The sequence below is a fragment of the Symphalangus syndactylus genome, chromosome 13 (genome assembly GCF_028878055.3).
Source record: "Symphalangus syndactylus isolate Jambi chromosome 13, NHGRI_mSymSyn1-v2.1_pri, whole genome shotgun sequence".
Lineage (NCBI taxonomy): Eukaryota > Metazoa > Chordata > Mammalia > Primates > Hylobatidae > Symphalangus > Symphalangus syndactylus.
In genome coordinates this window covers 115,124,395-115,151,615 of record NC_072435.2, presented here as the reverse complement: position 1 = coordinate 115,151,615, position 27,221 = coordinate 115,124,395, and the positions used below count along the sequence as shown (strand labels likewise).

Sequence of the window (27,221 nt, the reverse complement as noted above, 5' to 3'; positions counted from 1 at the left end):
CTCCCATCAGCGCCACGACAGTTTACCAATGCCATGGCAATGTCAGGAAGTTACCCTACATGGTCTAAAAAGGGGAGGCATCAATAATCCACCCCTTGTTTAGCATATCATCAGGAAATAACCATAAAAATGGGCAACCATTAGCCCTTGGGGCTTTACTTTTATTCCTTTACTTTATTAATAAACTTGCTTTCACTTTACACTATGGACTTGCCCTGAATTCTTTCTTGTGCAAGATCCGAGAACCCTCTCTTGGGGTCTGGATCGGGACCCCTTTCACGTAACATCTTTCTAGTGACCATGAAGGGACTATAGTACAGAAACCCCCAGTAAGTGTTGGGGTCCTCTAACACTTGTGTCTTTTGACCCCTTTCATATCCAGTTAATTGATCATGAAGTGATGTCAACTCTATTTTCTGAATATTAGTTGACTCCCTTCCTTAACCTAGCCAGAAACCATCATTTACTTTAGGTAGTTTCCCACCAGGTCTTTTCCTTCCTATTGGCCACCTGGCTGCCCCAGGGCTTTTTTGAAAAGGCAAATCTCATCATTCCTGTCTTAATGCTCAAAATCCTCTAATGGCTTCCTACTGTTCTCAGGATGAAGTCCTGGGTCCCTCCTTCTCCTCCTAGCAATGTCATCTAAGATCTGGAATTTATTTCTAACCATTCACCCTGCCATTCCTTTGCATCTCTCTAACCCCTTGAAATTGCACATGCTTTTCTTTTTCTTTCTTTCTTTCTTTCTTTCTTTCTTTCTTTCTTTCTCTTTCTTTTCTTTCTTTTTCTTTCTCTCTCTCTCCCTCCCTCCCCCTTCCCCTCCCTCCTTCCTTCCTTTCTCTCTCTCTTTCTTTCTTTTTCTCTCTTTCTTTCCTCCTTCCTTCCTCCCTCCTTCTCTCTTTCTTTCTTCTCCTTCCTTCCCTCCCTCCCTTCTCCTTCCTTCCTTCCTTCCTTCCTTCCTTCCTTCCTTCCTTCCTCTTCTTCTTCTCCTTCCTCCTCTTCTTCTTCTTGTTCTTGTTCTTCTTCTTCTTCTGTTTTTCTTCTTTTTCTTTCTTTCACTCTTTCTTTTCTTTCCTTCTTTCTTTCTTTTTCAGAGACAGGGTCTTGCCCTGTTGTCCATACTGGAGTGCAGTGGTGCCATCATAGCTCACTGCAGCCTCAAACTCCTGAGCTCAAGTGATCCTCCTTCCTTGGCCTCCCAAAAATTTAGGATTATAAGCATGAACCACTGTGCCCCGCCTGCATATGCTTTTCTTTCTCTCTGCAGCATCTTCTCCATTGTCTTCACTTGGCTTGATTTCTATTTGTCCTTCAAGGTTTGGGTAAAACTATCAACTATTGGTCATTCAATACCTCTTCCCTTCTCTCCTCTCAGTTCCAGGCTAGGTCAAGTGCACCCACAGCTCCTTGTATCTATGTACTTCCTATTATTGCACTCAGCACACTACATGGTGATTGCTGATTGACTTGTCTGCCTTTCCTACTGTCTGTGGGCTCCTTGAAGACAGAATCTGGCATGTAGAAGGCTGTCAGCACTTGGTTTTCCTTCCCTACTTCTCTCTATTGCTCCCAATGACAGAAAATGCCAGTTGCCTACCAAGTATCAACTTGCCTAGCTTCTTTAGTAATAGACCACATTATCTTGGGCATCAATATGCCTAGATTAACAACCAGCAAAGCAAAGCAAAATCAAACAACCACCACCACAAACAAAAACTGTATTTCCCAGCTGCCTTTCCACATAGGCTAGGCCAATGAGGTACAAGTGGAAGTCATTTAAAGAGGCTTCTGGGAAAATTCTTTAAAGGAAATTGGCAAGCTGGGTGACATATGCCCATTAGCCCCCTTTTCAGTTCCTTCCTGTTGCCTGAAGCTTGGCTATAATGGTTGCTGCTCCAGCAGCCATTTTCTGAGCATGAGGAATTCTGGCAGATGGAAGCAAATACGGAGGATGGTGGATAAAACCTAGAAGGAACCCAGGTACTGGATGACCAGGAAGCTGCCATACCAGTACTAGATCACCTTTGTCCAAATGTAAACCCTTTTTATGTGAGGGAGGTAATTCTTTATTTTGTTTAAGCCATAGTGATTTCAGGGCTCTGCTACCATGCAGCAGAATACAGTTCCAAGAGACAGTATCTCTTTCTCTGCCTCTTTCTTTTTTCTTGACCAAACTATCACAATTCACACATTTAAAATGCTATTGTCCTTGGCTAAATCAATGGCCGTGGGCCAGAAAAAGATATTGGGAGAGGCTGGTTTAGATAATTGGATAGTAACAAGGAAACTTAGAAACATGAAACTCCGTCAAGAGAATTTGGCCTGGGAGAGTCTCCACTGAGGGTGTCCAGGGCAGCTGGTAAATAGGCAACAGGTGAGTCTGAGCCTGTAAGAAATGAGGGCTGGGACAGGAGGGGGTGGTTGCAGTTAGAGAGAAACAGGAGGTTTCTCTCTATAGTGATGGCTTGAGTGAGGCACTGAGCTAAGCACTTTATATGCATTATTTCATCAAACTCTCACAACATCCTATAGAAGTAAGTACTATTATCCCCATTTTGCTGATGAGGAAACTAAGGCTCAAAGAAGTCAAATAGTCTGACCATAGGGTTAATAAGAGATGGCACTGAAATTTAAACACAGGCAGGCTAATTCCAAAGTATTACATGAGAAAAATACACTGGTTTTGGAAATGGTCTGTTCTAGGTTTAACTGGCCATGATTTCCTTATCACTCAATGTCTGTGAGTCATCTTACCTCTTTGAGATGCCCTTTCCTCACCTTTAAAATTTGGATACATTAATACCCATCCTGGGACATTGTTGAAAATCATATATGAGAGGCAATTAGTATGGTGCCTAGTACACTGGAGCCATTCAATACATGGTAACATCATCATTTTTTTCTTCTCATTTTTCATCATCATCATCATCATCATCATCATCATCATCATCATCATCATAACAATATCAAATTATCATCATCGACTTCTCCTTCTCCTTCTTCCCCTTTCCCTTCTCCTCCTCCTCCTCCTCTCCTCTTCCCTCTCCTCTTTCTCATTCTTCTTTCTTCTTCTTCATTGTAGTCATCACCATGAATGCCTTCTGGTACAACTTTCTTGCTTTGCACATGACCAGGATGGTGGTTTGGCTGTAAGCCCCACAGGCTTCTGGGAAGTGGCACTTAGTTCAAGTGGTGAGCCTAGGAGGTTCTCTTCTCTGGGGGTGATGGCAAGAACAGTCTAATTAGATTACAATTATTTGGGGATTTAGTAAATTGCATTATGAAGTAATTCACAAAGGTCTGTGAGTCCACTGTGCCTAGTGGTGGTAGGACAAATGCTTGGTTATCATGTTAAGTAATGAAATGTATTAAGCTAAGGGGCCCAGGAATTAACCTCTGCTTTGCTGGATAAGAAATGAGAGGCAGAAACCTTCTAATTATTTTAAATGGTTTTCTTTTCTTAATTCTTCTTTGATTTAATCTCTATCTCAGATATTCATTAAAGAAAATGACGATGGAAGAAAAGGAGGAGGAGGGGAGAGGGGAGGACAAAGAAATGGAAAGAAGAATCTGAAGATCCCATATCACAGCCTGTGAACACACAGGATGTTTCACAGGAAGACATTGCTGATAACAGTAAATTACAATCAAATCTAAGGGTTTAGGCCAAAGTGGGATATACATTAATGTCAGTTAAAAAGCCAAGTTCTGGCTGGGTGTGGTGGCTCACGCCTGTAATCCCAAAACTTTGGGAGGCTGAGGTGGGCAGATTGCCTGAGGTCAGGAGTTCGAGACCAGTCTGGCCAACATGGTGAAACCCTGTCTCTACTAAAAATACAAAATAAAATTAGCTGGGCATGGTGGTGCATGCCTGTAATCCCAGCTACTCTGGAGGTTGAGGCAGGGGAATTGCTTGAACCAGGGAGGTGGAGGTTGCAGTGAGCCGAGATCATGTCACTGGACTCCAGCCTGGGTGACAGAGTGAGGGTCCATCGCAAAAAAAAAAAAAACAAAAAACAAAAAACAAAAAAAACAAGCCAAATTCTAACTCTAACTCTACCAAAAAATTGCTGTGGGATTTAGACAGATTCATGAACCTCTCTGTTCTGTTATCTAGGAATGAATAACTATTACCACTACCATCTCCACCATCACCACCACTATCGCCATTTCCACCACCATCATCACAACTAGAATATGACTCATTACCGTGTGCCAGTAACTGTGAGAAAGCTTTTGCAGCTACTGATTTCTTTAACTTCTGAAAACAATCCTTCAAGGCAACCCTCAATAGTGTTGCTAGCCTCATTTTATTGTGTGGAAACTGAAATGCCAAGAGGTTCAGTGACTTGATCAATGCAGAGATACCCAGTCTGGGTGGAGCGGAGTCTGGACTGGTTCTTGGGCCTAAGCCTGTCTCGCTCAACCATTCTTCAAGACAATATTGTCTTAACTGAGTAGTTGTGAAAGACAAAAAATCAGAAAATAGATGCAAAAGCACTTTGGAAGGTCTTAAAACATGTCGTGCAAAGAGAAAGTATGATTCTAAATTGGATATTAAAAACTGCTTTATAAAGAGGGAGGACTGGTTCTTTTCACCTAATCACATTATTACTAATTGTCACGGACACAATTAGAAAAGCAAGCCCTCTTATCAGTGTAGGATATGCCCATAGATGAGTAGGTGATGAGTGAAATTAAGATGCAAAAAAGCTATATCTCTATGCAAAGCAGCTTCAGAGTTTTGGCTAAACGAATCTCTAGAAATTAAATTCCTTGGAGGCAGACACCATATTATACTCATTCTTCCACCCCTCTCCTCATCCCTTTGGCACATCGTGGGGACCTAATGTTATTTTTGATCAAATGGCTAGTTGATTCAGTGAAGAAGAAAAGATGATGTTGGTAATTTGATCTCTTGGTGAGGGCTGGTTCTATTCTTATCTATCTCTAAACTTAGGGACCAACATCTTCAGGCAACATTTCTCATGATTCACAAATGTACTCTCAGTAAGTATTTATCTAATCTAAATCTCTTCACTGCTTGCCAATCCCATTTCCATGTGTTCTGCCTAATTTTGAATGCAATTCATTTAATTCCTTCCTTCCTGATATCTTTACTGGACACTGACTGTGTATAAGGTGCTGTGCCATGCTGAGGATACAAAAATTGAGAGGATTTGGACTTTGCCGCCAAAGAATCTACATTCCAGATAGCATCTGAAGGCCAGAGACTTCCACTTCTGGTGTCCATGGCTTGGCATTAGGGATTATTGTTCTGACCTGAGTCAGAAGCTAGACTGAGCATTTTGGAGTGAAAAGACCCTTGGGGAAAGCCCCAAGCCCCCATTTTGCAGATGGGGAAACTGAGGCCCAGAGAGGTGACATATCACATGACAAATTACAGGCAGACCTAGGACAATAATGGTGCAGGGGTTGGGGTGCGGCTGGGTGGGGGTCTCTGGATTCGCAGTGCAAGGCACTTTGTTCTAAACCCCCTATCACCCTACACACCACTCAAGGAACTGAACAGCATGATATATTTAGCTGGGGCTTTGGAATTCAAAACTCTTGGCAGTGTAATGACCAAAATGTTTTTTGCTCTTCCACCTTGCACCAATTATCTCCCTAAAGGTGCAGATGTACATCTGGTGAAAAAATGCATCCCTGTTTTAAGTCCTTCAATGGTTCCCTTCCCTTTATGTTGGCTGGATCTTGCTTTGTTTCAGGAGTCTGCCCCCAGTGGGGCTGAGTAACAAAAGTTTTCAATTCAGGTTGCCTTGCTTGAAAATCAAGCTGTCATCATCTCTCCCCTGCATAAGGGCCATTCCCTCTTAATTGGTCCCCCTGCCTCAGACCTCTTTCTCCCAATGATGCTTCCCTATATAGTACACGCCCTTTCCAGACTGCAGTCCAGCCTGCAGGGCTCTGTGAGAGCTGGATTTGTCTTCTCTCTCTCTCTTTTTTTTTTTTTTTTTTTTTGAGATGGAGTCTTGCTCTGTCGCCAGGCTGGAGTGCAGTAGCGTGATCTCAGCTCACTGCAACCTCTGCCTCCCAGGTTCAAGTGATTCTCCTGCTTCAGCCTCCCAAGTAGCTGGGACTACAGGCACGCACCACCAAGCCTAGCTAATTTTTGTATTTTTAGTAGAGACGGGGTTTCACCATGTTGTCCAAGATGGTCTCCATCTCTTGACCTTGTGATCCGCCCACCTTGGCCTCCCAAAGTGCTGGGATTACACGTGTGAGCCACCGCGCCTGGCCTCTCATCTCTTTAACCTCTTGATGCTCTAGCAGTACCAGATAGTCTGCTGCACAGCCATGCTCTTCTTCATCTCAGTGCCTTTGCTTGTCCTGCCTAGAATGCTCTGCTCTTCTCCACCTGGCAAACTTCTACTCATCCTTTATTTTTAATTTTTTTTTTAAAATTGTAATGGATTTAGGGGGTAGAAGTGTCATTTGGTTACATGGGTGTATTGCATATATATCCATGAAGTCTGGGCTTTTAATGTAGCCATCACTGAATAGTGCACATTGTACCCAGTAATTGCTCATCCCTAAACCTCCTCCCTCCCTCCCACCCTTCCTGGTCTCCAATGCCCATTATTCTGCTTTCTATGTACATGTGTGCACATTATTTAGCTTAATATAAATAAGAACATGCAATAATTCACTTTCTGTTTCTGAGTTATTTCACTTAAGATGATGGCCTCCAGTTCCATTCATGTTGCATCAAAAGACATGATTCCATTCTTTTTTATGGCTAAGTAGTATACCACATTTTCTTGGCCCAATCATCTGTTGATGGACACTAGGTTGATTCCTTGACTTTGCTATTGGGAATAGTGCTGCAATAAACATATGAGTGCAGGTATCTTTTTAAAATAATGATTTATTTTTCTTTGGGTGTATACCCAGTAGTGGGATTGCTGGATTGAATGGTAGATCTATTTTTAGTTCTTCCCAATTCATCCTTTAGAACTTGATTAGGTATGAGGCTTACTCGCCCGCCCCTGCCACCAGAAGTTACTTCTGCTTTTCCCGGACTAGGTTAGACACCCCTGGTCTCTCCCATGAACCTGCTGATTGACCTGTCTGGCCATGCACCCTCCCCTCCCACACCCACCACTAGACTGACCTCCTTAAATGCAGGGCAATTTCTCAGTCTTTCCTGTGTCCTCAGACCCTGGCACAGTGACTAGCACATAGAGACTACTTAAAAAATATCTATTGCATGAATAACTAAACCATTTGAAATTCTTGAATTTAATGCTCATGAAATACACGCCTGTTTTTTGGCATGTAATAATGGCACCTTCTTACACTGATGTGGTATATTCGCATTTTCTTTGGATGGAGCAGGTTATAGAACTGTATGTGCAGAAGCTGAATGATCCAAACAGGATAGAGATAAATGGATGCCTTTGAAATATATATATATTTTTTCCAACTGGGAACTAGAATATAGCCGTGTTCTGGAAGAAGTGATCAAATGAAACAAGCTCCCTACATGCCTCTCAGGGAACTTATTTCTTTCATTTGTAATGCAGTCTCTGACCTACCTTATGCCACATGACTAGGAGTGGTGTATAAACCCCACAAAGGGAAGGCAGATCTGGCATTTAATATCAAGTTACACAAGTGTGTGCATGTTGTACTTTGATTGACGGTAGAATCTCATGGACTTGGCAAGCTTTTGTGACCTGTTCACATAGACACACACATACACATAGACCCTCAGGCCACACTGCATCCTGCCTGCTCCAAAAAAGTCACCCCATACCTTGGGAACACAGTGACAGCAACCTAAAATGGCCAGTGGATTAGAGGATGCTGACCAGGCTGCAATCCTCACCACCTGACTTCTATGTGGTTAAAAGGTGCCTTGGCTCAGGGCTTCTGTTTAATTAATGTGAGTCAGCGTTTGTGTAACGCTGTGTAAGAGGACTGCATTTCTTCTGGAAGAAGAGGGATAAAAACCTGCCAAGTGTCAACAAACAGTTCTATATGCATCCCAATTAGGATGATTTCTGGAAGGCAGCAGAAGCCCACCACAGCTCTGGTTTCTAGGCAACTGCTATTAGGAGTTCTGAACCTCACTGGAAAGAGAATATTGCCAAATCTCAGTCTGCCTTGTTAAGGAACCTAATGTGCCTCTTCCTGTCCCCCTCCTCTCCCCACCCCCATTCTTGTCTATTTACCCCATCATATTTAGAAGCAAATTACGTCTTGGAGGGGTGTAGAAGAAGCTAAATATCTTCGAGGGCAAAAGCCCTGGGGAAGGCTCAGGCTTGGAAAATCATGCTTTCAGTAGTTATTGTTTCTAGATCACTCTCTGTGTGTCAGGCAAGTCCCTGAAGCCTCACATGGGTTGCATCATTTCATTCCTACAAGAGCCCTACAGCTAGGTACTATCATTTCAAAGATGGAGAAACTGAGGCTCACGGATCGAAGCCACTTGCCCAAAGTCACACTATGAGAAGGTGGCAATGCCAGGATTTGGATTCTGGTCTGTCTGAATCCTGGAGTCATCGCCTCTTTAAAATAAATTTGTTTATATTTAAGATATGCTACTTGATGATTTCATATATGTATACATTGTGAAATTATCACCACAATCAAGATAATTAATATATCCATCACCTCTCATTGTTACCTTTTTTTGGTGATAAGAGCACATAGGATCTACCTGCTAAGCAAATGTCAAGTATACAGTAGAGTATTGTTACTATAGGCACCATGCTGTATATTAGAGCCCCAGAACTTATTCATCTTGCATAAGTGAAAATGTGTACCCTTGACAAACATGTCCCCATTCCACTCCATCCCTCCCCCGCCCCACCCCTGGCAACAATTCTTATACTCTCTGTCTCGATGAGTTTGCCTGTTTGCCTCTATTAGACTCAGTGGCCACTTTCTTTTCTTTCTTTCTTTTTTCTTTTTTTTTGAGATGGAGTTTCACTCTTGTTGCCCAGGCTGGAGTGCAATGGCATGATCTCGGCTCACTGCAACCTCCTCCTCCCGGGTTCAAGCAATTCTCAGGAGCCAGTTTCTTAGCCACTGTGCCTTCCTGCCACCTGTCAGCACCCAGGCAGCTACCCTACCTGAGAAAACAGAAGCAAAGTATTGTGCATAGCGGTGGTTCAGCAGTCAGTTTTCAGTTCTGAGATAAACCGGTTCAATATGTTTTTTTTGAGAATGCAAACTCCACCCTGCCATCCCTGTTATTACCTATTGTGCTTAATGACTAAATGGAATGGGAGGGATTGCTTTTGTGGACCTGCCATTGTGGATATAGAAAAATGCATCAGCAGGGAGAGAGGCTTTTTCCAGGGCACACCAACAATTTCCAAATCACCCCCTGGTTTGTAATTTCAGGACAAACAACAGACAATGGAATAAGGCAAAAGACCACCAGCCTGTGATGGTTCGATCAGTGTTCTTCTGCCTGATTGATGGCAGGGACTGCTCGCTGGAGACCCACAACTCCTTAGGAATTCGCAATGGCTCCTTCACTAAGCATCAGTACAAGGGGAAGTGGGAGGGGTCTGAGGCGCAATGCAGTTGTGAGGAGGTGTTGTCAAAGCTTCCCTTTTGAGTTTACAACTTGAGTCTTGCCTGTCACTGTGCAAAGAGGGCTTTTGATTGCCTCCTGGACATGGGGTGGTTACCTGAAACTCGTCCTCGCTGCGATATATTCAGAGGGATCCCAGCAGTTGTAAAACCTCCTTCCAGGACCACGGGCCAGCTCTCTCCCCGTCTTCCAGAGTTTGCTGAGCTGTGTCAGTATGAAAGCTATTCCCTTAACTGCCTGATCCCCAGGATTGAGCTATCGTCTCTCATCTTCTTCTCACATTTGAGATGACCTTACATCAATCCTAGCCCAGTGCCTGACTCACAGCAGGAGCTTAGTAGAAGGCACCCAGCCTTCCAGGTCCTTGCCTGTGATCATGTGCAGATTGCTTTCTCTGTCTGTGATATCTCCCCCAACTCCCTGTGACTTTTAAAAAATCTGATTATTACCTATTATCTTTTCTAGACCAAAAATATCCAAAGGGTACAAATTAAAAAAAAAAAACTTACAGGGGCCATGCAGGTAAAAGGTAAATGAGCCCAAACACACACGTTCACACGGGCACACACAGCTTTTAAAGCTGTATCTAGTGAACCATCAGAGACACTCTGACTCATAATTTGGCCTGTGATTCATTCTCTCTGTCTCCCACCTTCCCTCTCCCTCTCCCTTTTTTTCTTCCTATATCCTTCCTCCCACATCCTTCTGTGACCCCCCCAACCCAGCTCTTTAAGCTTTTATTTTTATCTTTGTATAACTACCAATAAAGGGCTGTTCAGTTGTACGGCCCCAGAGGCACCATTGACATTGTACTCTACAAATTGTGGCGACATTCACCCTTGAGTTTATATTGTGAATGACGCCCCCTGGAATTGTGCAAAAGGGCAGTCTTGCCCTGAACATATACTGCTCCCATCTCCACCCAATCCTTGTGCTTGTGTAATAGTAGACCTTCAGGAAAAGTTCATGAGATTTAGGAATTTCTTTTCAGTTAATGTGCATTTTGAGCTGTCTCAGAGCAAGGATGGAGATTCAGATTCCTGTTTTAACTAGTTGTTTAGATATGGCTTTATTTAATGGACTCCTACATAAGCTTTTATTTTTTTGAGACTGTCTTGCAAAACAGTGCTCTATTTGGTTTCTTTAACTTTGCACCCATATTCTGCCAGGAAACACTATTTGTTTATTATTTTTAAATTTTTCCATAAGTTATTAGGGTACAGGTGGTATTAGGTTACATGAGTAAGTTCTTTAGTGGTGATTTGTGAGATTTTGGTGCATCCATCACCTGAGCAGTATACACTGCACCATATTTGTAGTCTTTTGTTCCTCACCCCTCTCTCCCCATCCCCCCAAGTCCCCAAAGTGCATTGTATCATTCTTATGCTTTTGCGTCCTCATAGCTTAGCTTGAGAACATACGATATTTGGTTTTCCATTTCCGAGTTACTCCGCTTAGAAGAATAGTCCCAAATCTCATCCAGGTTGCTGCAAATGCCACTAATTCATTCCTTTTTATGGCTGAGTAGTATTCCAGGAAACACTCTTTTGAAGCTAATCCAACCCTGAATAATTTCTAAAGCTTAACACATAGTCATAGGTGCTGAAGGGTCGGGCCATTCACTTTTTAAAAATGGGACGCAGAAGGCACGATGACATCAGAATTTCCTGACCCCCAAACTCTGTCTGCCTCAGATGCAACCTAAGGGAGCTTGTTGAAGAATTGTTCTCAACACTTTGCAGGCTGTTTGATTTGGTTGTCCTGCATTTTTTTTTTTTTAGCTCAGGGCAGAAAAATGCTTCTCAGAGCATTCTTTTTTTTTTTTTTTTTGAGATGGAGTCTCGCTCTGTCACTCAGGCTGGAGTGCAGTGGTGTGATCTCTGCTCACTGCAACCTCTGCCTCCCGGGTTCAAGCGATTCTCCCACCTTAGCCTCCTGAGTAGCTGGGACTACAGGCATGTGCCACCATACCTGGCTAATTTTTGTATTTTTAGTAGAGACGGAGTTTCACCATGTTGACCAGGCTGGTCTCAAACTCCTGGACTCAAGTGATCCACCCGCCTCGGCCTCCCAAAGTGCTGGGATTAGAGGCGTGAGCCACCGTGCCTGGCCTCAGGGCATTCTTATTGACTTTGTTCTCATTTTCATGGGAAATTTGGGGAAGATAAAGTTCAGGTATATTTTTAAGAGATCTTTCTATTCCAGTTGTATGGTAAAGTGCAGCTGTGGTGACGTTGAGGGTATTTTCACTTTGGGGAAACATTGCCTTCCACATCACTGTTCATCTATTAAAATGCTTTATGTACTATATCGGGGCACCTAATAGAAAAAAAAAGAGCCATTTTGCTCTTCCTGTAAGTTTTTCTGCAAGAAAGGGCCAGAAAATCTCTTTGGTTAGACATTAGAGCAACTTCCCTTAGTTCGAGCAGGGATAAGGTATCCCGGGGCTCCTAAAGGTAGCCTCCCTTGTCCAGGTAGCCTGGTTGTCTGGGGGAAGGTATTTAATCAAACCCTCTGGGTTCTGAGAGCCATGATGGTGTGGATCAGCGAGATGTTAGAGAAGAGTGGCCAGCGTGGTCTCTAAGACCTTGGAGGACCTGCTTTTTTTTTTTTACAGCGCCACCTTGTGGCCATTAGAAGCAATGGCAGTGGAGGACACAGCGCCAACTTTCTGTGGGACAAAAAAATTCAGCTCATTAGACAATTCAAGGGAAAGATGAGGCTCCTAGAGGGAGACTCTAGACTTCCCATGAATAATTCACACAATGGCCTATGGCTAACTGGAAAAATAAAAGAAGCGAGACTTGAATTTGTAGGTCAGTTCATGTTACAAAAGAAATGGCCCTTATGATGTTCTTACTCACTTTTCTCCCAGTGACGAGACTATGAGAAAGGAAAGGAATTAACTCTTATCTAGCTTTCTCTCTTCCCATTGATTCAAGCCATTGGCTCTACTTCCAATAAATAGTAATAAGAGGAACTCTGATAATGACAAGAGCCAACACGTACTGTGACAACTCTATTCTAAACGCTTTCATTGTGTTAACTAACGTTATCCTGAAAATGATGTCTGAAAAGTATCTAGCTGTTTGTCTTTCAAGGCAAAGAACAAACTATAGAACCTTAAGTTTCTTAGCTGTATGCTTTCTGGCATCTGATTTTCCCATCAGACAGGAATGAGACAACTTTGGGTCCCTGCACAGATAATAAGAAAATCTCACTTGCAGAGTGGACAGAGTCCTGATGGCATAGTTAAGCAGCTGGAATTGAGGTGTAAACACCAGCCTTCAGAGATATTGTCTGTTCTTGGTGTATGCGTGTGTGTATGTGTGCCTGTGTGTAACACTTATGTCATCTATGTGCCAGGTATGTGCATCTTAACTCATTTAATTCACAACCCTGTGAGGCAGCCTTTATTATTATCCCCATTTCATAGATGAGGTCAGTGAGACTCAGAGATTAGGTAACTCATCCATATTCAGAAAGCTAGTAGGTGGTACAGTCAGGATTCATGCTGGCTCCAAAAGCCATGATTTGTTCTATTGCCCGTGAATACATTAGATCAGGTAGGTGGTTGGGAGGCTGGTTTTAAAGACAGTTTTTGTTTTCATGCACTTTGGAATAGAGCCATGAGGAAATTAATACCTGTTGAAATATATTTGTAAGCAATAATTTGGGAACAACGGGTTTAAACTGCCTGCTATTTTATTATTGTTATTATCATGACTTTGAACTCTTGTAGGTTGTGGGATGGAAAAGTGACAGATGCGTCCCTTTCCCCACAGTGAGCTGCAAGGCCATTTCCCATCTAGCATCCCAGTTGTTACTCCTGAGAACTATACAGGTATTCTGAGGTTAGCTTGGTGAGCTTGTGAGATTTCTGGCTTTTTAATATAACTTTGTTTTATTTTACTTTTAAGCAAAATCGTGACTGCAAAATACCAGTTAATATGACAGAGAAGACCCAGACAAGGAAGTATTCAAAGGCTACAGTCTTTTCAGGAAAAATAGAAGTTTCCACCCGCATTGAAAAAGGCAAATAGATTGGAGATATTGGCAATTAGCTCAATGGAGTAAAAACCATCAGAGCAATCATTAATGAAGGTGCTGGTATTAAAGAAAAGGCTGAGCCTGGGATGTTACTGAGTAGGACAAAGACTTTACGTAAAGAATCCTACAGGTAGAAAGTGATATTCCTGATGCACGTTGGCACTGTCTGTGTGGCTCAGCTGGGCATTGCCAGTAAATTTAGGGGGAGAGTTACTTTCATGAACACTGTCTCTTTTCATTTTGCTTTCCATAAACTGCTTATTTGCTGCTGATGACTATGCTAAAGTCAGAAGAGCGAAAAGTCGTGTCTGAAGTACTTTCAACCTCTTTACACCGTATTTCTGGCTTTTCTTTCATTTCTTATGAGAAAAGTTTATTTTGTTTCAGGCATTTATGAAGTTGTCAGCAATGGAAGCACTGTAAATTTAGACAACTTCAGTTAAGTATTGAGAGTCTTAAAGCTGCATGCTTTAAAATTTAAACTGGTTAGATAAATAATGCTACATTCTTACAATGAAATAGAATGCATCCATGCAAAGATAGTTATTATGTTTGTGTGGATATTGGATAGTAAAGAATTTTTTTAGATATAATAATGTTATTGTGGTGATAGTTTTAAACAGTCCTTATCTTCTCTAAATAGTTGTTTAAAATATTTACAGATAAAATGATATAATGCTTCAAAATAATGGGAGAGAGGATAATGCATAAATGAAATCAGATTGGCTATGATATGATTATTGATCTGAGCAATGGGTGCATAGGAGTTTGTTATATTATTCTTTTTCATAGAGATGTGGTTTTGCCATGTTGCCCAGGCTGGTCTCGAACTTCTGAGCTCAAGCAATCCACCCCCCTCTGCCTCCCAAGGTGCTGGGATTATAGGCATGAGCCACCGCACCTGGCCCATTTGTTGTATTATTCTGTCTGCCTTCATAGATATTTGAACATTTTTATACTAAAAAATTGAAAGAAATGAAGTCACACATAGCTATACATTTATTGAGGTTGTGAAAGATGCTCATAATCTTTTGCTAAATAAAAAATCAAGTAGTCTATACGGAATGATTTTTTTTTCTGTAAAAAATACATGTGGATCCATGAATGCATAGAAAATTGTTGAAAGTTGAGATGCCAAAATAGGGGCTATTCCTGCATGGGGTAATTATGGATAGTTTTATTACTTATTCATACATAGTAATAGATATTTTCTAGCTTTTCTAGATTGTATTATTTGTACATTTTAAACGTTTAAAAAAAACTGGGCTTGGGAAACTGGCAGTATCTTCTAAAGCTGAGCATATGCAAACTCTATGAGCCAATTATTTCACTTTTAGGTATCTTCTGAAAAGAAGGATGTATATATATTCAGCAAAAAAATGTATAACAGTGTTCATAACAGCTTTATTCATAATGGCTTTAAAGTGGAAAGGACCCAAATGTCCATCAATACTAGAGTGGATAAGTTGTGCTATCCTCATGCAATAAATACTACGCAGACACTGAGAGAGAACAGACTCCAAGTAATAGAGACAATATGGATAAATCTCAGAAAGACAATATTGAGTGAAAGAAACCAGGTACAATAAGAGTGCTAACTGAATAATTCCATTGATTTAAAGATCAAGACAAGAGGAACAAATCTAAATGTTAGAAGTCAGGAGAGTGATTTTCTTTGGCGTGTTAGAGACTGGAAGGGGACGTGAGGAGGTTGCCTGGGAGGCCTTGGTAATGTTCCTTCTCCTGACGCTGATGTGGGTTACATGGGTGTGTTTGCTTCATGAAAATTTATTGGGCTGGATGCTGAATGATTTGTGTGCTTTCCTGCATTTTGTTATATTTCAATTAAAAGTTCAAAAAAATTATAGAGCTTATTGCGTGTAGTGTCCACGCTAAGTGGTGAACTGGTGCTTTACTGTGCAAGCCTGTGGTTACATCCATTAGTGTAATGGCTTGTTCAACAATCCCAACAGGAAGAGATTTAAAATTAAATATGGAAATCCTGGATGAACGGCTGCATTTGCACGGCCTCTGCTTATGAACATCCTGACTTGCCCCACCCCGTATCATGTTTGCTCTAGCTGTCCCTAAAACATGGACCTCCAAGTTTCGGAATATGGGGTATCTGGTGAATACACCGGATCTGGTGCTGAGCTCTGCCTGTAGCCCCACAGCTGGGGTCAGGGAGAAATTCATGAGATCATGATCATATTGTAAAATAGTTGCAGCCATTCAGGGAACATGAATGATGTAATACACGCAGCCGCCATTTACCAAGCGCTTACCGTGTGTCAGGCATTGTTCCAAGTGCTTTGCATGTATTAGTTTATTTAATCCTCATCACAGCCTTGGGAGAGAGAGTACTTTGCAATCTCCACTTTGGAGATCAGAGAAATTAGGCAGCTTTTTCATCGCTGTGTCTCAGTGTGGTACACCTTTAAAGGGCAGTCCAGCTTCAGAGCTGCCCTTGGGATTGGCCAAGGTCTCTTTGGCTCCATCACAGTTCACCTTCTCCTTCTGCCCCACTCTGTATTCCCACTCCCTCACAGGTGTCGATCCTGAGACTACTTCCCGGTAAACCCCTGCACACAAACTTCCATCTCAGATGCTGTTTCCCTGGGAACCCATCCTACAACACATACTAAATGTCAATGGATTTTATATCCAGATTTTATTTTTTATTTTAATTTTACTTTAAGTTCTGGGATACATGTGCAGAACGTGCAGGTTTCTTACATAGGTATACATGTGCCATGGTGGTTTGCTGCACCTATCAACCCATCATCTAGGTTTTAAGTCCTGCATGCGTCAGGTATTTGTCCTAATGCTCTCCATCCCCTGGCCCCCGACCATCCGACAGGCCCTGGTGTGTGATGTTCCCTTCCCTGTGTCCGTGTGTTCTCATTGTTCAACTCCCACTTATGAGTGAGAACATGCAGTGTTTGGCTTTCTGTTCCTTGTTAGTTTGCTGAGAATGATGGCTTCCAGCTTCATCCATGTCCCTGTAGTTATTTTTCCCTAATTGGGAGAATCATACAAGGTATCTAGTCAGCTATATGGCCAGAAATGGATGTCATGCCTTCATGACCAGGGAATGCTGGACTACCTATATTTAATTTAAGTAGGCTTCTTTACTATTGGACTTTACTGAGCTTGAAAATATCACTGTGCATTAAGAGTCTCTGGGATGGGGGTGCAGTTCACGGCATTTCTTAAGCATCTGTGACTACAGAACACTTTTCTTCACAGTGCATTTTGTAGGATGGGTGCCCTGCTCTGTATACACTGGGAAACTTTGAGCAAGATGACCTGTTTGCTTATGGAGCTAAAATCTAATTGGTCTCTTTAAGTCGTTGGCTCTCTCTGTTCATGACTTGGGAGAACAGAGGCCAGCATTGTTGCAACAATATTGAAAATGATAGAAGAGGGATAATTGCCATTCGCTGTCAGCATTTTATCTCCTGACATTTCCTTTCTGACTGTAGCTGATCTGGACTCTCCCGCTGGTGAATTAAGGATGTAAATGAATCAAATTCTGACCTGGGTACCCCCTTCTCCCCTCCAGGTCTAGGGGAGTTACATATAGTGTGGAGTCTACTTTGGATAACACACACTCTCTCTCTCTCTCACATGTGTGTGCATGCATGTGCACACACACACACACAAGTTTGATCAACAGAATAAATTCACCTAAGGACCCATATAGCTAAATGTTTCCTAGGGCAATGCAGGGACTGAGCTAACTCTTTTTTTTTTTTTTTTGCCCAGAAGAGGGATGTATATACTGTTTGTGCTCTACAGAGTAAGATCTCATCCTGCATCTTCAATGATGAGGAGCATGTATTCTCATGGTCCAGGACCATGGAAGCCTAGAGAGCAGAAGATGCTGGAGTGATGTCCTCTAGTTAATTAAAGATAGGTGGGGCTACTGGGCTCTGAATTCCTTGGCCTCATCTCTGTTCTCCAGGCATTGTAGGATCTAAGAAAGGGAAGCAGAACAGGGGTTTTTATGTACATCATCTCATTCTGTCCTTATTCATACACAAAAATCCCTGTAGGAAGGCACAGTCCTATCCCAAGAGGAGAAACTAAGGCTCAGAGAGGTGAAATGACCAGCCCAAGGTCACCCAGCTGACAGGAGTCTGGTTGGGTCTCTCTGTCTGCATAGCTCATGTTCTTTGTTGCCACCCATGAATATTTTCAGATACTTTCAAGACAGCTGGCATAAAAAAGACAGTGACTTCCTTTTATTGGTCTAGTCATATATTCCTCATCCATATTGTTCTCAAAAGTCCCAACAGTAGTGTGGAATAGATCTTGTTATGTCTCTCTCCCATAACATAGATAAAGTAACTGAGGTCTAGAGAAGTGAATTCATTTGTGTACAGCCACCCAGCTAATAACTGGTAGAGTTAGGATTTGAACACACAGCTGACTCCAATGCCAGAAGACTTTTGACTATGCTCTGTGAGCCTGCCAAGCCTGGCTATAAAACTGAGCACATTTCTTGTCATTTGGAAAAGAATTTTGGAAAACAAAGTTTTGTGCAAAGCCCTGTGTAACAAAAGGTTCAGAAGTTCAAAATGTTTTTGATGGTTAAATTTTAAAGCATGGTCCTCTAGTTAAATTCTCCTTTACTGGGGTCTTCCAAGGCAGACTTTGACACAAAGAAAGGAATAAAAAAGATATTTATCCTCAGGAGAGAGTAGCATAAGAAAAGCGGAGAAAAAAACTCACCCTAAAACTATGGTTAACTACAGGTGTCAAAGATACATGAAGATACTAGAAACAGAGAAAAATGGGTAGGGCCTCTGGGTCACATCCAAGATGATAAAACCGCAATTAACTTGAGACAGGTCCCTCCAACCCATAGCAGCAACCTACCTGTGGTGTGTGCAGTTGTGTTTACCAGTTCTGGGCTAAGAACATGAGGTCAAGTGTTTGTCCTTATGGGACAAACTAGTGACTCGTTAATGGCCACTTGCTGTCTGCAGGGTGTGAGGGAGACGTGACTCAGGAGGATTAAGGTCTTCTTTGAATGATTCACAAGATACATTTCAGAAGCCTTAACCATGCCTGCTTCCAAGATATTGAACAACATATAAATCCATGATCTTAAACAATCCCGGGGCTTTGAGGCAAGGTCTCAAGTCTAGGAGAGGGAATGGTGGGAAGAACCAGGGTTGAATTTCTAAATGAAGTTCTAGGCTACTGGCTATGGATGTGGGGATCCTGAGTGTTGAACGATGAGATGCAGAAGCGACCGAGAGCAGTCAGTAAATGCCTGAGATCAACAATAATTTTTCCAACTACTTAAATTCACTTAAAGGCAGCCTCATTCATAAAGGGATTTGGGTGAGGTCTGTTCCTCCTGCTGGTCCCTCATACTCCAAGCCTCAATTTGAGTTAATAAGATGCCATTATAGATATCAAAGTTTCCTTTTGAGATTTCTAATTTAGAGATGACAAACAAATTAAATCCCGTGTAATCATTCTACTCCATGGTGGTAGCTGCCTGGAATGCTAGGCTGAGGTTTTTAGGAAATCTGGGTTCGAATAAAAGAGTGCTGTGATCCATTAGTGATGTCTGCCCTGGGAAGAGGAGAGAAAAGTGGGGTACATGTGCCACATAACTGTCATCGAACTTGCATTGTTTCGACGCAATTATTAGTTTTATCCCTTCTTATTTCAAAAAAAAGTTAGGAGAAGCTCACCCTACCTGCCAGCCAAGACACAAACCATATCTCAAAGTGACCATGATTAACACTATTAAACACTATTAATGCGAAAAGAAGCCTGAGAAATAGGGCTGGTGGGATGATAAAAGTGCCACATGTCCTCCTGATTTCTCTGCACTTTATGAACAAGGAAATCATTTTTGTTGGGCTCCTTGGTTGGCGAACTAGCCTACTGGAGAGGTGATTATTTTAAGAGTACATGTTGGAGTCATAAGGGATATGAAAGGTCTCATGGAAATCCAAGATCAGAAATTCACAGAGAGAAGAACTGGAGATTTTCTATAGAAGATAGCTTCAGGGACCTGAGTAATGCAGCTGAAAGTATTGGCATCACTCAGCCGGGCACAGTGGCTCACGCCTGTAATCCCAGCACTCTGGGAGGCGGAGGCAGGCAGATCACCTGAGGTCAGGAGTTCAAGACCAGCCTGGCCTACATGGTGAAACCCCGTCTCTACTAAAAATACAAAAAATTAGCTGGGCAAGGTGGTGCACACCTGTAATCCCAGCTACTCAGGAGGCTGAGGCAGGAGAATCGCTTGAACCCGGGAGGCGGAGGTTGCAGTGAGCCGAGATCATGCCATTGCACTCCAGCCTGGGCAACAAGAGAGAAATTCTGTCTCAAAAAAAAAAAAAAAAAAAAGTATTGGCATCACTCAAGGGGACTCGTTTGCTTCCCTTTGCTTGCTGTGTTCTCTAATTTCCTAGTTGGCTTCTTCTCCATCTTTCCTTAATTTAAAACATCTGCTCACCTATAGTCATTGTTCCCTGGAACCTCTGGCTCCAAACAGCTCGCCATGGACCCTCTGGCCTCCCTTCCTCTTAGTGTTTCAACCTCTGTTCCCACTGCTGTCTGCTTAAATGATGTGCTTTCCACTTTACATTCCCAAGAGTGAGACTCTGATTTGTACAGATTATCTAATGATGCCAGCTCATATCTCCAAGGCCAGTGCAGAATTAGCTGTATGATTGTGGTAGACTGAAAAAATGGCCCCAAATCTCCATCATTTGTAGTGTGACTTTGCGGCTGTTCCCACTGAGAAGTAGCATCTATTTTTCCACCTTTAACTTGGTCTGGATTTGTGACTTGCTTTGGCCACAAGAATATGGCAGAAGTGATGTTTTGCCATTTCCTAACTTAAAGCTCAAGAGGTCTCACATACTTTCATTCTTTCTTAGGACTACAAGTCCTAGCTGACCTACTTGAGAGCAAGAGACCATGTTGTTCTGCCCAAGACTATCCTAGACCTGCCTAGAGCCAGCTGATCTCCAAATATGAGAGAATCCAGCCAAGATCAGCAAAACCATCTCCCTGACCCTCAGCTGATTACAGGTGCACAAGGGAGCCCATCTGAGGCTGGAGAACCTCCCAGTGGAACCATAGCCTCATAATCACTAATAAATGCTCATTGTTTTAAGTTACTGAGTTTTGGGGGTAGTTTGTTATGCAGCAATAGCTGACCGATACAATGACTTTGAGTAGATCTCTGAACTTCTCTGAATCTTGGTTTTCTCATTTGAGGAATTAATCAACAAGACTTTTCCTGCCTGCCTCAGGGAAGATTGTAAGATGCTATGTAAATATAAACTTCAGAATATTTACTTAGTGCCCACTCTATGCCAAGCACTGAGCTAGATCCTGGGGATTTGCAAGACAGGTTAATTCTTTTGTAGGGCAACATTACTACCTCCTCCTTCCAGCCATAGACCAGTCATCGATAAGTCAAAGTGGACACTCCTGTTTGAATGGCAATGGAAAAGGGAGAAGTTATCAGGCTCACCTGGAAGGCCTAAAGCAATGGGCTAGCTATCTCATCTCTTGATTAACCCACAAATTAATTTATAAGCCCCCTCACTTATTCACTTTCCCTAAGTTAATAAGCCTTCCCCCTTATTTCAACTGATAAATTCTAGAGATGGACAAGATAATTAATTCATCCCATCAATAAACACTTTCTTGGGACCATGACAGTGGACACGACATGGTGCCTACTGTGAGATCGCTCACATGCTAGTGTGAGAGATGGAAACAGGTCATTGTAGAATGTGAATGCACAATGCAGCATTTTCCTTAGGCTCCCACATCCAGTCCATTAGCCAGTCCTGTGGCTCTATCTCCAAAGGAATCCTGAATCCATCCACTTCTTCCCAGTTCACTGCCATTTCCCTTACTGAAGCCATTGTCATCTTTCACCATAGCCTCTATGCAGTGGATGGGATGCTCTTTTAAAAAATCAGATTATATCCATCTCTTGCTCAGAATGCTCCTATGGTTCTTGTGGCACTTAGACTAAAACCCATACTTTTCATCGCAGCCTACAAGGCAGTGTGTGGGCCAGCCCTTACCCAGCTCTTCAATTTTATCTCTTGTCTCTCTTATCCTCTCTCACTCTGCTCTGGCCACCCAGCTCACCTCAGTTCTTACAGCATTTCCAGCTTGTTCTGACATTGGTACCCATTCTTTTGTTGTTCTCTGAAATACACCATCTTTCACCCTGCTATGTCTTTATTGGGATGGTTCTTTCTCACCATTCAGGTATTGGGCCCAGGGTTCCCTTTATAAACAACTCTTCTCTGATGGCTGTAGCTAAAGCAGCAGCTTCTTCATCACCACTATTTATATATCACCCGGTTTTAGATCCCCACCTTCAAATTCTGCTTATTTACTTGTTAATTTGATTGTTGTTTTTACCTCATTATAATGCAAGTCATCATCCCTTATTCATCAAAGACAGGAGTCTTGTCTGTTTTGTTCATCTCCAATATATACAGCAATGCCTGGTGTACACCTGGTGATATCTCATACTCAATAAATATTTGCCGAAAAAAAATGAATGAGTACAGAGGGCTAAATAGGTACAAAGAAGAAGTGCCTAACCCAATTAAAAAAAAAAAAGAACAGCTTCTTTCTCTGCCCCAAATTCCACCTTTGTTATTTCTAATTACTTTGCTTCAGCTGTCTACCAAACGCAGCTGGAAAGCAAAGTCTCAGACCTCGTAAACATGTGTATCACCTGGACTCTGCTGGGGGTAGGGGAGAGTGGATAATTCATCATTGTTTATTTGCAATTGCCTGGACCTAACTAAACTTTGCCAAGGGTTAATCACGGCTTCATGTTCAACATTGCAGTTGTTTTCATTGCAGAGATGTTTATTTTCCTGAAAACATTCACAATAAAAAGCGCTGGCACCTTTGCAGGAAGGTATGTTATCTCACTTCAAAGAGTCAACCAAGAACTGGGCACATGCAAAGAGACCCTGATTGTCAACTTCCGCTAGAAATTCAGCAAGTTTGTGCGTAGGGTGCTGCTTAGTGCCACTGAACATCTGACGGAACAGGCAAGGAGGAAAGCAGTTAGAATCGTATTCTTTTTAGCATCAGGTTAAATTGGCCATGAAACCAGGGATGGTGCCATTGAATTACAAGAGGGCTAAAATATTACATAAAAATCCAGGAGACAGTAAAGTAGTTTGGCTCAAGGTGGGCTAGTCTCTAACAAGAGGGGAAACAGTTAAGAAACAATGGATGGAAAAGTCAACATCATCTTTGTTAACAATTCGCCTCATTTAATACTGGGATATAGGGTCAGGGAGTTTGCGCCACTTGGAGAGATGACTTCCTTTGGAAAACACGGTATTTCCTTCTGAAAGGGAATCCTGATTCCTTCCTTAATGTTGGTGGGATCCAGAGGGGTGGCCAGATGGAACATCTCATTGTCGTTTCCTTCTTGCTTGCTTGGGGCTCTTCTGTCTGGCCTTTTCCCCATTCTCCTTTGTGTCCAGCAGTGGGACAGGCTAAGCATGTCCGAGGAGAACGTTAAACTCAGCTTTAACGTTTAATGCGTCTGTTGGGAGTGACAGACTCAGCTGGCCAACTGAAGAGTGGCAGAACAACTGTTGCCTGTATCACCTTTTATTAATAATTAATCCCCTCTATTCTACGGGTTAGTGGGAGGTGGAACCTTTGTCGTTCTTGGGGCACGTCCCCCGTGGTGTGCTGGTGAATGTTTAACAACCGGCTCTCTGTCGGGGGACGTGAGCCCTGATTTCTAGTGTTTGCTGATTTCCACGGTGCAAATATTGTCACCACGGTGCAGATATTCCCACCAGTTGCTTTCGAGCTACCAAAGTGGTGACGTCAGTGAACACAGAGCTGGGAAAAGATTTGTTGTAGCACTCCTTATATACTATTTCCACCACATAGATACTACAACCATTGATAGCCTCTAGAGCATAGATATTAGCAAACTGTATAAAACAATTAGGAAGGGATGAGTTCTAAGTATTTATTACTTGTGCTTTAATATAACTTATTTAATTGTATTTAATTATAAATTCATGTAATTAATTTTCTAATAATAGCTGTGTTTAACGATCAGTTCGCAATTATAGATATACATTTATATAATTAATCTTTAACAATAGCTGTGTTTAATAATTGGTTCAATAATTTTCCACTGAAAATTTAGCAGTGGGCTCTAGTTACAAGCTGGCACACCACTACTTTGTCGCCCTCCTTAGCTGAGTCAAGTCTAGGTCAAGGCATCTATTGGGGTCTATTTCATCAACAGCCATTTGTCTACAGTGTACAGATTCTTGTGGAGACCCTCATTCCTCAGGCTCTAGAGATTCTGACATGTCTTTGCATCTGGGGCTCTTGGTTGGCCTCATCTACCTGGAGGCTGATAATATTCAGCTAGTGAGAACTAACATGGTCATAATGGTTGGGTATGGCCAGTGTCTGTTATGACTGATTGGTGCCCATGAAATTCTGTATTTGGAACCTCTCTTCTGATCCAACGTCCCTGCTGCACCATTCCTTGTGAAGCCTGGAACATCCTCCGGGCAAAGCTGTGGAACAGAGTGCAATTCCCTTTTGGGAGGCTCATCCCCCGCCATGCCATCTTATTTCTCAGCTGCCTGCCACAGCTGCTGTCCCTACTCAGATGGCTCTTGGCTTCTTGATCCTACGTGTCACCAGTCCCTGGGGCTCCAAGTTTCCCAAGGCATCAGCCTTAAAAGCCCTCTAACTTGGGTTCAAACACTGTAGATGAAACTGTCATTACAAAATTGTAACAGACAATGAAAGATATCTGACTTAACAAACTCCATCTTTCTTCTAACCTCCAAGCTGTCCTTGTTCATTCCTGGGCATAAGCTGAACTAACTTTGGAGGAACTTAATTTATGGTTTAAAAACAAAGGGCCGGGCATGGTGGCTTACACCTGTAATCCCAGCACTTTGGGAGGCTGAGGCGGGTGGATCATGAGGTCAGGAGATCGAGATCATCCTGGCTAACATGGTGAAACCCCGTCTCTGCGAAAAATACAAAAAAATCAGCCAGGCATGGTGGCGGTCGCCTGCAGTCCCAGCTACTCAGCAGGCTGAGGCAGGAGAATGGCACGAACCCGGGAGGCGGAGGTTGCAGTGAGCTGAGACTGCCACTGTACTCCAGCCGGGGCGACAGAGCGAGACTCTGTCTCAAAACAAAAAAACAAAACAAAACAAAACAAAACTAAAACAAACAAACAAAAAAAAATAGAAAAACAAAAAATGACGATGATAACAGCCCTCTCTCAGAACAAACCTCCTTTTTGCCTGGGGACTAGATTGCCTTTGTAGGACTAAAAAATTAGCCAGAAGATTAGAAATTATGGTTTAGGAGTCATTCAGCTGGAGACTACAAGATTCTGACCCTCCCTAAACTGCTCCTAGGATCAGTGCTTGAGATATTTTTCAGACCCTGTACTTGATGGATCAGCTGGCACTACGCAGATGGATAAACTGGCTCATCTAGTCTTGTGGTCCCCACCCAAGAACTGACTCAGCATAAGAGAATAACTTCAGTTCCCTATGTCTTCATTTCTAACTTCATCTCTAACCCAGCCAATCAGCACTCCTGACTCACTGGCCTTCCTCCACCCTCCAAATTATCCTTAAAAACTCTGATTCCCTTATGCTCGGGGATACTGATTTTAGTAATAATAAAACTTTAATCTCTCACACAGTCGGCTCTGTGTGAATTACTCTTTCTCTATTGCAATTCCCCTGTCTTGATAAATTGGCTCTGTCTAGGCAGCAGGCAAGGTGAACCCACTGGGCAGTTACAAATTCAGGTAAGGTGAATCCACTGGGCAGTTACAGAGAGGCCAGTATTGTTTGAAACTAACAGAGGATCCTTGTGGCTCTAAGCCCTTAATTTGGAGATCCAAGTTAAAAGCTGCCTTTGAGCTCAGCTCTGCAAAGGAATATGAGACTGAGCCCCGCTGGCCTCTTTGAGCTGGATCATTCTCTGCAAGAACATCTCAGCATTGACTCTTCTGTATTGACTCTTATGTATTAGTCTGCTGGAGCCGCCCTAACAGAATACTACACCCCGAGCAGCTTAAACAACAGATATTTATTTTCTCACAGTTCTAGAGGCTGGAAGCTGAAGGTGCCAGCAGGGTCGGTTTCTCCTGAGGTCTCTCTCCTAGGCTTGCAGACGGCTGTATTCCTGCTATTTCCCGCATGTGACTTTTTTTTTTTTTTTTTTTTGGAGACAGAGTCTTGCTCTGTTGCCCAGGCTGGAGTGCAGTGGCGTGATCTCGGCTCAAAGCAAGCTCTGCCTCCCAGGTTCATGCCATTCGCCTGCCTCAGCCTCTCGAGTAGCTGGGACTACAGGCACCCGCCACCATGCCTGGCTAATTTTTTTATATTTTTAGTAAAGACAGGGTTGCACCATGTTAGCCAGGATGGTCTCGATCTCCTGACCTCGTGATCTGCCCGCCTTGGCCTCCCAAAGTGCTGGGATTACAGGCTTGAGCCACCGCGTGCGGCCTCATGTGACCTTTTCTCTGTGTGCTTATGCCTGATGTCGCTTCCTCTTTCACCAATCACATTGGATTAAGGCTCCACCCTTTGACTTCTTTTAGCCTTACTTGTTTCTTTAACGGTTGTATCTCCAAAAAAATTACACTGGGGCTTAGGATTTCAACATATTAACGTGTCTGTGTGTGTGTGGGGCGGGGGCGAGGGGGCAGGGGCACAATTTAGTCCATGACAATTACTGGGCACTTGAAATGTTACTGGTCCAAATTGACATGTGTTCTAAGTATGAAATACATCCCAGATCTTTCATCATTCATTATTTTTCATCCCTTCATTACTTTTCATCATGTATTAAAAAAACATAATGAAAAGCATCTCATCAATCTATTTTTAATACTGATTACATGTTGAATGATAATATTTTGGAGGTACTGAGTTAAAAATATTATTAGAATTACTTTCACCTGTTTCTATTTACTTTTCCTAGTGTGGATACTCAGAAGCTTAAAATTATACACAAGGCTCAAATTATATTTCACTAGACAGTGTCTAGAGACCCTCCAATAGCTGACACAGCCACCCCCTGCAGTCAGTGGGGCCCTCTCTTCACCTCTCCCCTATGCCCTTTAACTCCTTTCCCTTCCTCCACCTCCCAGGAGTCCTCTTGGGCTCAGTCATCAGTTACATGAAGTTGTGCTTCTGGAGGGGGCAGGGTGGAGATTCCGGTAGCGGTGGAGAAGGGTGGCTTTCAGAAGATGGAGGTGAAGGGAGAAGGTGTCTCACTTTGCCTCTCACTGCATCTGGCTCAGAGTGGGAGATGTCTAAGATCAATAGAACTTCCCCACTGCCTAGATTACCCCTCTCAGCACACGTCTTATGTATTTTGTGCTGAAAGAGTCTTCATCTCTTACTCTGTCTTGAGTTGCTTTACCAAAAGTCTCATTTTAGGATCCTACCTTGGGATGTTCCAGGTCTCAGGAAACAGTTAAGAGGTAAGGGAAAAAAATTCCATCTCACCAGACAGAGATGGCCGAAACATGGTCCTGGGCCTCAAC

General features: G+C 42.7%; 1 protein-coding gene and 1 long non-coding RNA gene across 8 annotated transcripts in view; one reads left to right on the top strand and one right to left on the bottom strand.

Annotated features, from left to right (window-relative positions):
* Nucleotides 1–27,221, bottom strand: part of CCDC60 (coiled-coil domain containing 60) — a 204,086-nt gene that overhangs the window by 84,271 nt on the left and 92,594 nt on the right. The window lies entirely within an intron of this gene.
* LOC134732071 (uncharacterized) overlaps nt 1–27,221 on the top strand; it is a 259,878-nt gene that overhangs the window by 204,487 nt on the left and 28,170 nt on the right. The gene's annotated exons all lie outside the window — the stretch shown is intronic.